The sequence below is a fragment of the Neomonachus schauinslandi genome, chromosome 4, assembly GCF_002201575.2.
Source record: "Neomonachus schauinslandi chromosome 4, ASM220157v2, whole genome shotgun sequence".
Classification (NCBI taxonomy): Eukaryota; Metazoa; Chordata; class Mammalia; order Carnivora; family Phocidae; genus Neomonachus; species Neomonachus schauinslandi.
In genome coordinates this window covers 147,624,761-147,634,337 of record NC_058406.1, presented here as the reverse complement: position 1 = coordinate 147,634,337, position 9,577 = coordinate 147,624,761, and positions in this window count along the sequence as shown.

Below are 9,577 nucleotides of genomic sequence, written 5' to 3'. Positions count from 1 at the left end.
TAAGTTTTACTATTAGATGTCAGGGTGTTGACCTATTTTTATTGATTTTGAGAGGGGTTCTCTGTGCTTCCTGGATTTTGATGCCTGTTTCCTTCCCCAAATTAGGGAAGTTCTCTGCTATAATTTGCTCCATTATACCTTCTGCCCCTCTCTCTCTTTCTTCTTCTTCTGGGATCCCAATTATTCTAATGTTGTTTCGTCTTATGGTATCGCTTATCTCTCGAATTCTGCCCTCGTGATCCAGTAGTTGTTTATCTCTCTTTTTCTCAGCTTCTTTATTTTCCATCATTTGGTCTTCTGTATCACTGATTCTCTCTTCTGCCTCATTTATCCTAGCAGTTAGTGCCCCCATTTTTCATTGCACCTCATTAATAGCCTTTTTGATTTCAACTTGGTTAGATTTTAGTTCTTTTACTTCTCCAGAAAGGGTTTCTCTAATAACTTCCATATTTTTTTCAAGCCCAGCTAGTATCTTTAAAGTGATGATTCTGAACTCTAGATCCGACATCGTACTAATGTCCATATTGAGTAGGTCCCTGGCAGTCGGTACTACCTCTTGTTCTTTTTGTTGAGGTGATTTTTTCCGTCTTGTCATTTTGTGCAGAGGAGAATAGATTAATGAGAGAACAAAATGCTAGCAGAGTAACAACGTCCCCAGAAAATATACTCTAAACAAATCAGAAAAGACCTGAAGCAGTGGGAAAAGAAAGGGAAAGAGAGAAAAAAGAAAAAGAAAAAGATAAAGATAAAGATAAAAACAAACAAAACAGAACAAAACAAAACAACAACAAAAAAACCAGAATGTGATCAATATGATCAGGCTGGTATATAGATCAGTGCCACACGCTAGATTTTGGGTGTATTTTGGTCTGTTAGAAGAAAGTGCCTCCCAAAATTTTAAAGAAAGAAAAACTTATATATGTACAAAAATAAGGGTTGATATGATGAAGGGATGGAATATGACTGTAAAGATGGAAATTATAAAAAATTTTATAAAAGGAATTGATAAGAAGTTCTTTGAAAAAAGAAAGAAGAGGATTTTAAAAAAGAAAAAAGAAAAAAAAAGGGAGAGAATGTGATCAGGCAGGGGAGTAGGAAAAAAACATATACTAGAGATTTAGGGTATATTTTGATCTGTTAGAAGAAACTATCTCAAAATTTTAAAGAGAGAACAACTTATATATATATGCCAAAAATACGGGTAACTACTATGAAGGGATAGAATATGACTCTAAAAATGAAAAATAAAAATGTTTTTTAAAAAAGGGATTGATAAGATGTTGGTTGAAAAAGGGAAAAAGAAAAATTTAAAAAAAGAAAGAAAAAAAGACAGTTTAAAAAAAAAATTAACTTTGAAAGACTAAAGAATCATGGTAAAAAAGCCATGAATTCTATGTGTAGTATTCCCCTAGCGCTGGAGTTTTGCCGTTCTCATTGATCAGTAAACTTGGTCTTGGCTGGCTGTTCTTGCTGATCTTCTGGGGGAGGGGCCTGTTGCCGTGGTTTCCAAATGTCTTTGCCGGAGGCGGAATTGCCCCGCCCTTGCCCGGTCTGGGCTAAGTAATCTGCTCAGGTTGCTCTCCGGAGCTTTTGTTCCCTGTGAGCTTTCCGTACAGCTTTGGAGGCGGAGAGTGAAAATGGCGGCCTCCCAATCTCTGCCCTGTAGAAGCCGGGAACTCGGGGCCCCGCTCCTCAGTGAGCCCCCAGAGAAAAGCTGTCAGTCACTCCCATCTCCCCGGTCTCCAGCCGCACTCCATGCTCACCCGGCCTGTGACCGAGCATTTCTATCTCTGGCACCCGACCCCAGGTGGAGTCTCCAAACCCAGCAGATCCCTGCGGTGCGCTCCCGTGCTGCTCCTCCCGGGGGAGGAAGGTGAGTCTCCCCGGATCTGCTGCTTGTTGGGTCCCTGCTGGAGGAGCAGGGGCCCGACTGTGCCGCGGATCATGGTTTATGGCAACCCCGAGCTGAGAGCCCGTGCCTGGGCTCCATCTCTGCAGCCGGCTTCCCTGCTCTAATACCTGGGAGCTCTGCTGCACTCAGGCACCCCTGGTCTTTCTGTGACCCCAAGGGTCCTGAGACCACACTGTCCCGCAAGGGTTCCACCCCCAGCTTAGCCACTGGAGTGACGTCCCTCAGCGGAGCAGACTTTTAAAAGTTCCGATTTTGTGCTCCATGGCTCTATCACTTGCCAGAAGCGGCCGACGGAGGCCCCTCCCCCGCCGTCTATCCTCCCGAATATCGCCTCGGATTCACTTCTCCGCACGTCCTACCTTCCAGAAAGTGGTCGCTTTTCTGTTCAGAGAGTTGTTGCTATTCTTTTCTTCGACCTCCTGTTGAGTTCATAGGTGTTCAGAATGGTTTGATCCCTATCCAGCTGAATTCCTGAGAGGAGACGAAATCCAGGTTTCCTATTCCTCCGCCATCTTTCTACTTCCTCTAATACAGTAATTCTACTACTGGGTATTTACCCAAAGAAAACATTCATTCTAAATGATATATGCACCCTTATGTTTACTGCAGAACGATTCACAATAGCCAAATTATGGAAGCAATCCAAGTATTCATCAATAGAGGAATGGACACAGATGTGGCATACACACACACACACACACACACACACACACACACAATGGAATATTACTCAGCCATAAAAAAGAATGAAATCTTACTATTTGCAACAACATGGATAGATCTAGAGGGTATAATCAAAAGTGAAATAAGTGAAGCAGAGAAAAACAAATACCCTATGATTTCACACATGTGGAATTTAAGAAGCAAAACAAATGAACAAAGAAAAGCAACAGACCACAAAACAGACTCTTAACTACAGAGAACAAACCAAAGGTTCCAAAGGGGAGGTGGGTAAGATAGATGAAGGGGATTGAGAGTGTTCTTATCATGAGCACTGAGAAATGTATAAAATTGTTGAATCACTATATTGTATACATGAAATTAATATAGCATTATATGTTAACTATATTGGAATTAAAAATTTTTTTAAAAAGATATCTTCTCATGACATTGTCTGTTGAAAAGGCCTAGAAACTATGACTGACCTCAAAAATCAACATCTCCACACTAGATTGGGTTCTAAATGTCATTTTCCACTAGCAGACCCCAAGAATCACTGGAGAAATGAATGACTCCATGTCTGGGGTAGGAATTAGGAAAGATGAGCCTGGAGTATCTTACCATTCCAGAAGACAAAAGATGCTATCAAAGATCATGTTAAAAGGACTTGGAAGATGATCCATGAGAATGACCCGGGTTCCTCATTTCTGAATGGTAGAAGCATTCATAAAGGGAGGTTTTCTATGGACATGTTAAGTGTGGGGAACCACTGGAAAAGGCAACATCCAGTAGGAAGTTGTATTCCCCACTCTAGAGTTCAGGGGAAGATCTAAGTCTTAAGGTGAAGCTATGAGAGTACATGAGATTGTTTTCAGAGAATTAGAGAATGAGGAGGGATGATGACCATCCTTTTCTTGATAAATAAATGGGCACAAAGAAGTCAGGGCTCATGGGAAGGGAGGGTCTATGGAATCACCCAGAGTGACCCAGCCTTCTTGTCTGTAGTGACCTCTGAGAGGACACGTGGGCAGAGTTTAATGGGCCAGGAAACCACACTAACAAGCAATACTGGTTGGAGAGGGAGAGGAGGACCAGGGAGAATGGTGCTAAAGAAGAAAAGGAGTTGGTATCAAGAAAGGAGAAATGAACAGTCCCCAGTGATAGAGAGAGCAAGCAAAATAATTAAAAAGGTGCCCTGGAGTTGGCGAGTAGTGGGTTGAGTCAGGGTGAATTTAGTGCAGAGATCAGGGAAGAAGAAAAAGATGGAGATGTGTAGCCTCCATCATGGAGGGAAATGACCAGAAGATAAGCAGACAATGTCAACAAAAACTCAGGAACATGGGGAATAGCCAGAAAGCACCATCCTAAATACAGGAAAGGACTTTACCAGAAGTTAAAAGCAATGGTTTAGAAGATAGGTCTATAATCCCTTATCCAAAACCATTGGGGCCAGATGTGTTTCTGGATTCAGAATTTTTCAGATTTTATAAAATAATGGAACACACATAGTTAATACATAACACTTCATAACCAAACACCCTAATATTTCTGCAGACAAATGTATGATCAATAGCAAGTAGGATAAATAGCTTCCCATCAATTCAGGTCTATTTTTGTCATGAAGTAAAATTCAAAGAGCTTTCAGTTCTCAGTGCATTTCTTTACTTCAGAACTGCAGATCTACAAGTCTCTACTGAGCAGATGGTGAAAGGAACATTGAGAAGAATAAAGGTCTAAGCGCCGAGGAGGGCAAAATGGAATATGCTGGAGAAGGGGACAGCAGAATAAGGAGGATGGAGGAGGAAGTCCTGGGAAATATGAAGAGAAAAGGACTCTGGGTAGAGGCTTAGCATTGAGGGCAAGGGCCAAGATGCCAAGCATATGGGGCACAGTTGAATTGACTGGGTTTATGAATGTTGAGTCCCAAGAAGTATCAGGATAATGAGATTAAAAGACTACATCCGTTTTTACTTTCCAAATAGAAAACTGCTGAGAGGCTCTTCTGAAGTCTTTTGAAGAGAAGTCTGAACAAAGTGGCTAAGGGGTCCAGAAGACTTTCCAAATGCACCCTGTCTGTGGTATCCCAGCTTGTGGGGGTGGCCAGGGGACTTAAACCTTGATATGTTTATAGCACAGGACCTCTCCTCATATCCTCAAGGAAGAGAAGGACCATGTATCTCACAAGCATCATCCAGGCCTTAGCACCCTGAAATGTGGGTGTTTGCAGCCTTAGAGCTCTGCTATCCCTTTCATGAGGACCTATAGAAAAAGGATTACCAGGTTTCTTGCCTTTCTCCCTAAAGAAGGTCATTCCTGAGAACCAGCAGTTAATGCTTTAAATGTACTTGGACATCAATGATAAAAGGCATGTCTTAAAGCAAACATGAAATTTTATATGTGTATGGAATGTCTTTTTTCTACCATGCCTTCTAGGTTTAACAGTAGGTACAGAGATTATATTTGGCTTGTTCTAGTAATATTTAATATACTCCCATCAGGCTGGAAAGACTCTTCAGCCTCAGCCAAAGTTTTTCTTAAAGACTCACATGCAATGAATCCCAGTGAAGGTAAGTCCCTGGCCAGGGCAGCAGGAGACCATGCACACTGTTTGAGGCAGAACCAGACCCCCAAGTACTGTCATTCCTGCACCATGCACTTCAGCGAAATGAGCAGACATTAACAAAACATCACATTAAACCACTCAGCTCCCTTTCACAAAAGTCACGGATGGAGTGAGGGGGAACACCAGGCTTTGGCTCAGACCTGTCAGGATGCCGCTGGCCAGTGTCCCTCGGGAAAGTAGGGGGTTGATGAACACCTGAGAGTAGGCATGTGAGCTGGTGTTTAAACAGTTCCAACATATCATCAAGGGCTTCAGCCAAGTTAATGAGAACCAGAGCTCCAGACCAAAATGCTTATTTTGAAAATACCTATTTTTCAAAGATTTTGCATTTTAAATTAAACCATATGAGTAATTGTATCCTAGCTTCATAGTCTATTCTGGAAAATAAAATTCTTGTCCCCTAACTTAGGAAAGAACATCATGATTTTGCAAAAGGAAAGCAGCTAGTGGGGAGAAGAGTAGAGAGTAGAGCCCAAGGGTGCCCGAGCTCAAGCTACAGGGGCCACCTGGACCAGCAGGGAAGCAATGGTCCCTGCAAAGAGTTCCAGATCACTACCTCTCTCTCCCCCAGATATCCAAGTTCACCTCACAGGCTGATGCTACCTCTACCTTGCTTCTATAGAAGGTGAGAACTAACTACAAACTAGTGAATCTGAAACATTTAAAATTCATGCATTAAAAATAGTTCTGTGTAGGGGCACCTGGGTGGCTCAGTCAGTTAGGCATCCAACCATTGATTTCCACTCAGGTCATGATCTCAGGGTCTTGGGATCCAGCCCTGCATCAGGCTCCAGACTGGGCATGGAGCCTGTTTGAGATTCTCTCTCTCCCTCTTCCTCTGCCCCTTCCCCTCCCTCTTTCTTAAAAAAATTATGTATAACCCAAGCATTGTTTGACGGCCTTTAAATGGGACAAATTCATCTTGTTGGTGTATTTGTTCTTTTCATTTTTTTTTATTTAATATTCTTTTGTCCTAGGAGTTATCTGCCCTTTCTGGGGTTTTATGTCGTAGAGTCATATATTGCTCTAAGCAGGTACCTCCAGGAAAACTGCATAAGGTTAAACTGATGATAGGCCCTCAAACTACAAATTTCCACATACCTAATTCTGTTGTTTCTCCTTCTTTGACTTGGTGATGTTGCACCCAAAACTATTTAGTTCTAGAATAAATATTTTCTTGTTTTTGGAATCAATTAAGGAGCCATCAGTAAAACTTGCTAGTTCTGCAAGAGGCATTCATCCCCTCATTAAATCATTAAATAAGGTGATGACAGGAGGCTACAGAGAGTGCCCATGGGGAGCCAGATGAGAAGTAGAGGGGGTCTAATGGAGTTAAGCAAGGTGGAATATTCAAATCCTGCCATTTGCCAGTTTTGTGAATAGAAGTTAATATGTACAGAGCTTTACCCATGTCCTAGGCACTCTCCTTATACCCTATAAATTTAATTTTCACATATAAAATCCATTTTCATGATAAGGAAACAGAGACAACAAGATGTTAATTTTATTTGAACAGTGTCTGAGAACCAGAAACTGGCAGAACCAGGACTCAAACCAAAATCTGTCAAATTCCAAAGCCCCTTAAGACTTAGATTTGCAAAGTGAAAATTATGACAAACTAGGCCCCAGGAATTTAGCACTGATTCATTGATTTGCATCCAGCTGTGATATAATGGAAAGAACAGGGCATCTAAAAGCTTCTAAATTCAGATTCTTCCGCTTACTAGTAGTATGACCTTGGACCAGCCATTTAAGCAGAGTTTCAGTTTTCTCAACTAAAAAAATTAAATAAGGGCAAAAGATAAACACGTAGTAGTGCAATTGCTGGGTCGTAGGTGTTTAGCCCAAAGATACAGATGTAGTGAAAAGAAGGGGCACATGCTCCCCAATGTTCATAGCAGCAATGTCCACAATAGCCAAACTGTGAAAAGACCTGAGATGTCCTTCAACAGATGAAAGGATATAGAAGATGTGGTTCATATATACAATGGAATATAACTCAGCCATCAGAAAGAACGAATACCTACCATTTGCATCGACATGGATGGAACTGGAGGGAATTATGCTAAGTGAAATAAGTCAAGCAGAGAAAGACAATAATTATATGGTTTCACTCATATATGGAACATAAGGAATACCATGGAGGACCACAGGGGAAGGGAGGGAAAACTGAATGGGAAGAATTCAGAGAGGGAGACAAACCATGAGAGACTCTGGACTCCGGGAAAAAAACTGAGGTTTACAGAAGGGAGAAAGGTGGGTGGACAGGGTAACTGGGTGATGGGCATTAAGGAGGGCATGTGTTGTGATCAGCACTGGGTGTTATGTACAACTAATGAATCGTTGAACACTACATCAAAAACTAATGATGTACTACTATATGTTGGCTAACTGAACATAAAAAAAAAAGGTCAAAAGACATGAACAGACATTTCTCCAAAGAAGACATACAAATGGTTAACGGACACATGAAAAAATGCTCAACATCACTCATCATCAGGGAAATACAAATCAAAACCGCAATGAGATATCACCTCACACCTGTCAGAATGTTTAAAATTAACAACTCAGGAAAAAACAGATGTTGGTGAGGATGCAGAGAAAGGAGAACCCTCTTATACTGTTGGTGGAAACACAAACTGGTGCAGCCACTCTGGAAAAGACTAGGGGGTTCCTCAAAAAGGTAAAAACAGAACTACCCTATGACCCAGCAATTGCACCAGTAGGTATTTACCTGAAGAATACAAAAATACTGGTTTGAAGGGGCACATGCACCCTGATGTTTATAGCTGCATTATCAACAATAGCCTAATTATGCAAAGAGCCCAAATGTCATCAACTGATAAATGGATAAAGATGTGGTGTATATATATATATATACAATGGAATATTAGCCATCAAAAAAAAAAAAATGAAATCTTGCCATTTGCTACCACATGGATGGAACTAGAGTATATTATCCTAAACAAAATAAGTCAGGCAGAGAAAGACAGATATCATATGATTTCACTTATATGTGGAATTTAAGAAACAAAACAGATGAACATAGGGGCAGGGAAAGAAAAATAAGATAAAAACAAAGAGGGACACCTGGGAGGCTCAGTCGGTTAAGTGTCTGCCTTCAGCTCAGGTCATGATCTCAGGGTCCTGGGATCAAGCCCCATGTCTGGCTCCCTACTCAGCTGGGAGTCTGCTTCTCCCTCTCCCTTTACCCCTCCCCCCGCTTATGCTCTCTCTCATGTGTGCACTTTCTCAAATAAATAAAAAATCTTAAAAAAAAGATAAAAACAGAAGGAGGCAAACCATATGAGACTTAACTATAGAGGAAAAACTGAGGGTTGCTGGAGAGGAGGTCAGTAGGGTGATGGGCGTTAAGGAGGGCATGTGTTGTGATGAGCACTTGGTGTTCTATGTAAGTGATGAATCACTAGATTTTACTCCTGAAACCAATACTACACTATATGGTGGATTTAAATAAAATCTTGGAAAAAAAAATTTTTTAAAGACCTAATAATTATACTTATCTCTTAGTCTTATTGTCAAGGTTATATAAGAAAATGAGAGGAGAAGCATCTATCACACAGGATCTCAGTAGATGCGAATTAGGTTACTCAAAAGGAAATGTAGCATGGTGTCTAAGTGCTTGGCCTCTGGTTCACTCTACAAGATTCAATCCCAACTTGATTACTTGGCAGCATTACCTTGGGCAAATTACTTTAGTTCTTGGCAAAATGGATGTAATGTTGTAATAATCTCTGCTATGTCCTATAACAGTGCCTGGCATATAGTATTATATGAATGTTTTTTATTAGAATTATCAGTATGAATGAGCATAGACTCCTTTAGCATGCTAATTAGTTTTATTAGTTTTATTACCACATGCTACAGAAAAAAATATTAATCTACAGTTTATACTAGATGGTCCAAGCTAACAGCTTAACGCTTGGTAGAGGAGACATACATATATAGTTGTGACTCAGTGGGTGATAAAAGTGAATCATTTATGAAACAGATCAAAGACATTAATTTGATTTTTCTACACCATTTTTTGGACACACATTGTGTTCCCAATACCATGCTTGGAATGAGAATGCAAAGATAAATGAGGAAGGATCCCTGATCTTAAGAAGTTTATGATCTATAAAAGAAACAGATGTGAAAACAAATAACTCTAATGCAGGTACTAAAAGCTACATCGAGGTTAAAAGTAAAGGGCTAAGGAAACATCAAATAGTGTTATATTACTTAGTGATACAATCATGCATGCAGAGTAATCACCTTTTCAAGCTGTGGCATAGACTTAGAGTAGGCAAAAAAAAAAAAAAAGAGAGAGAGAGCCGAGAAAACCCCAATGCAGGAAATAGAGATTCTGTCATGGCTAG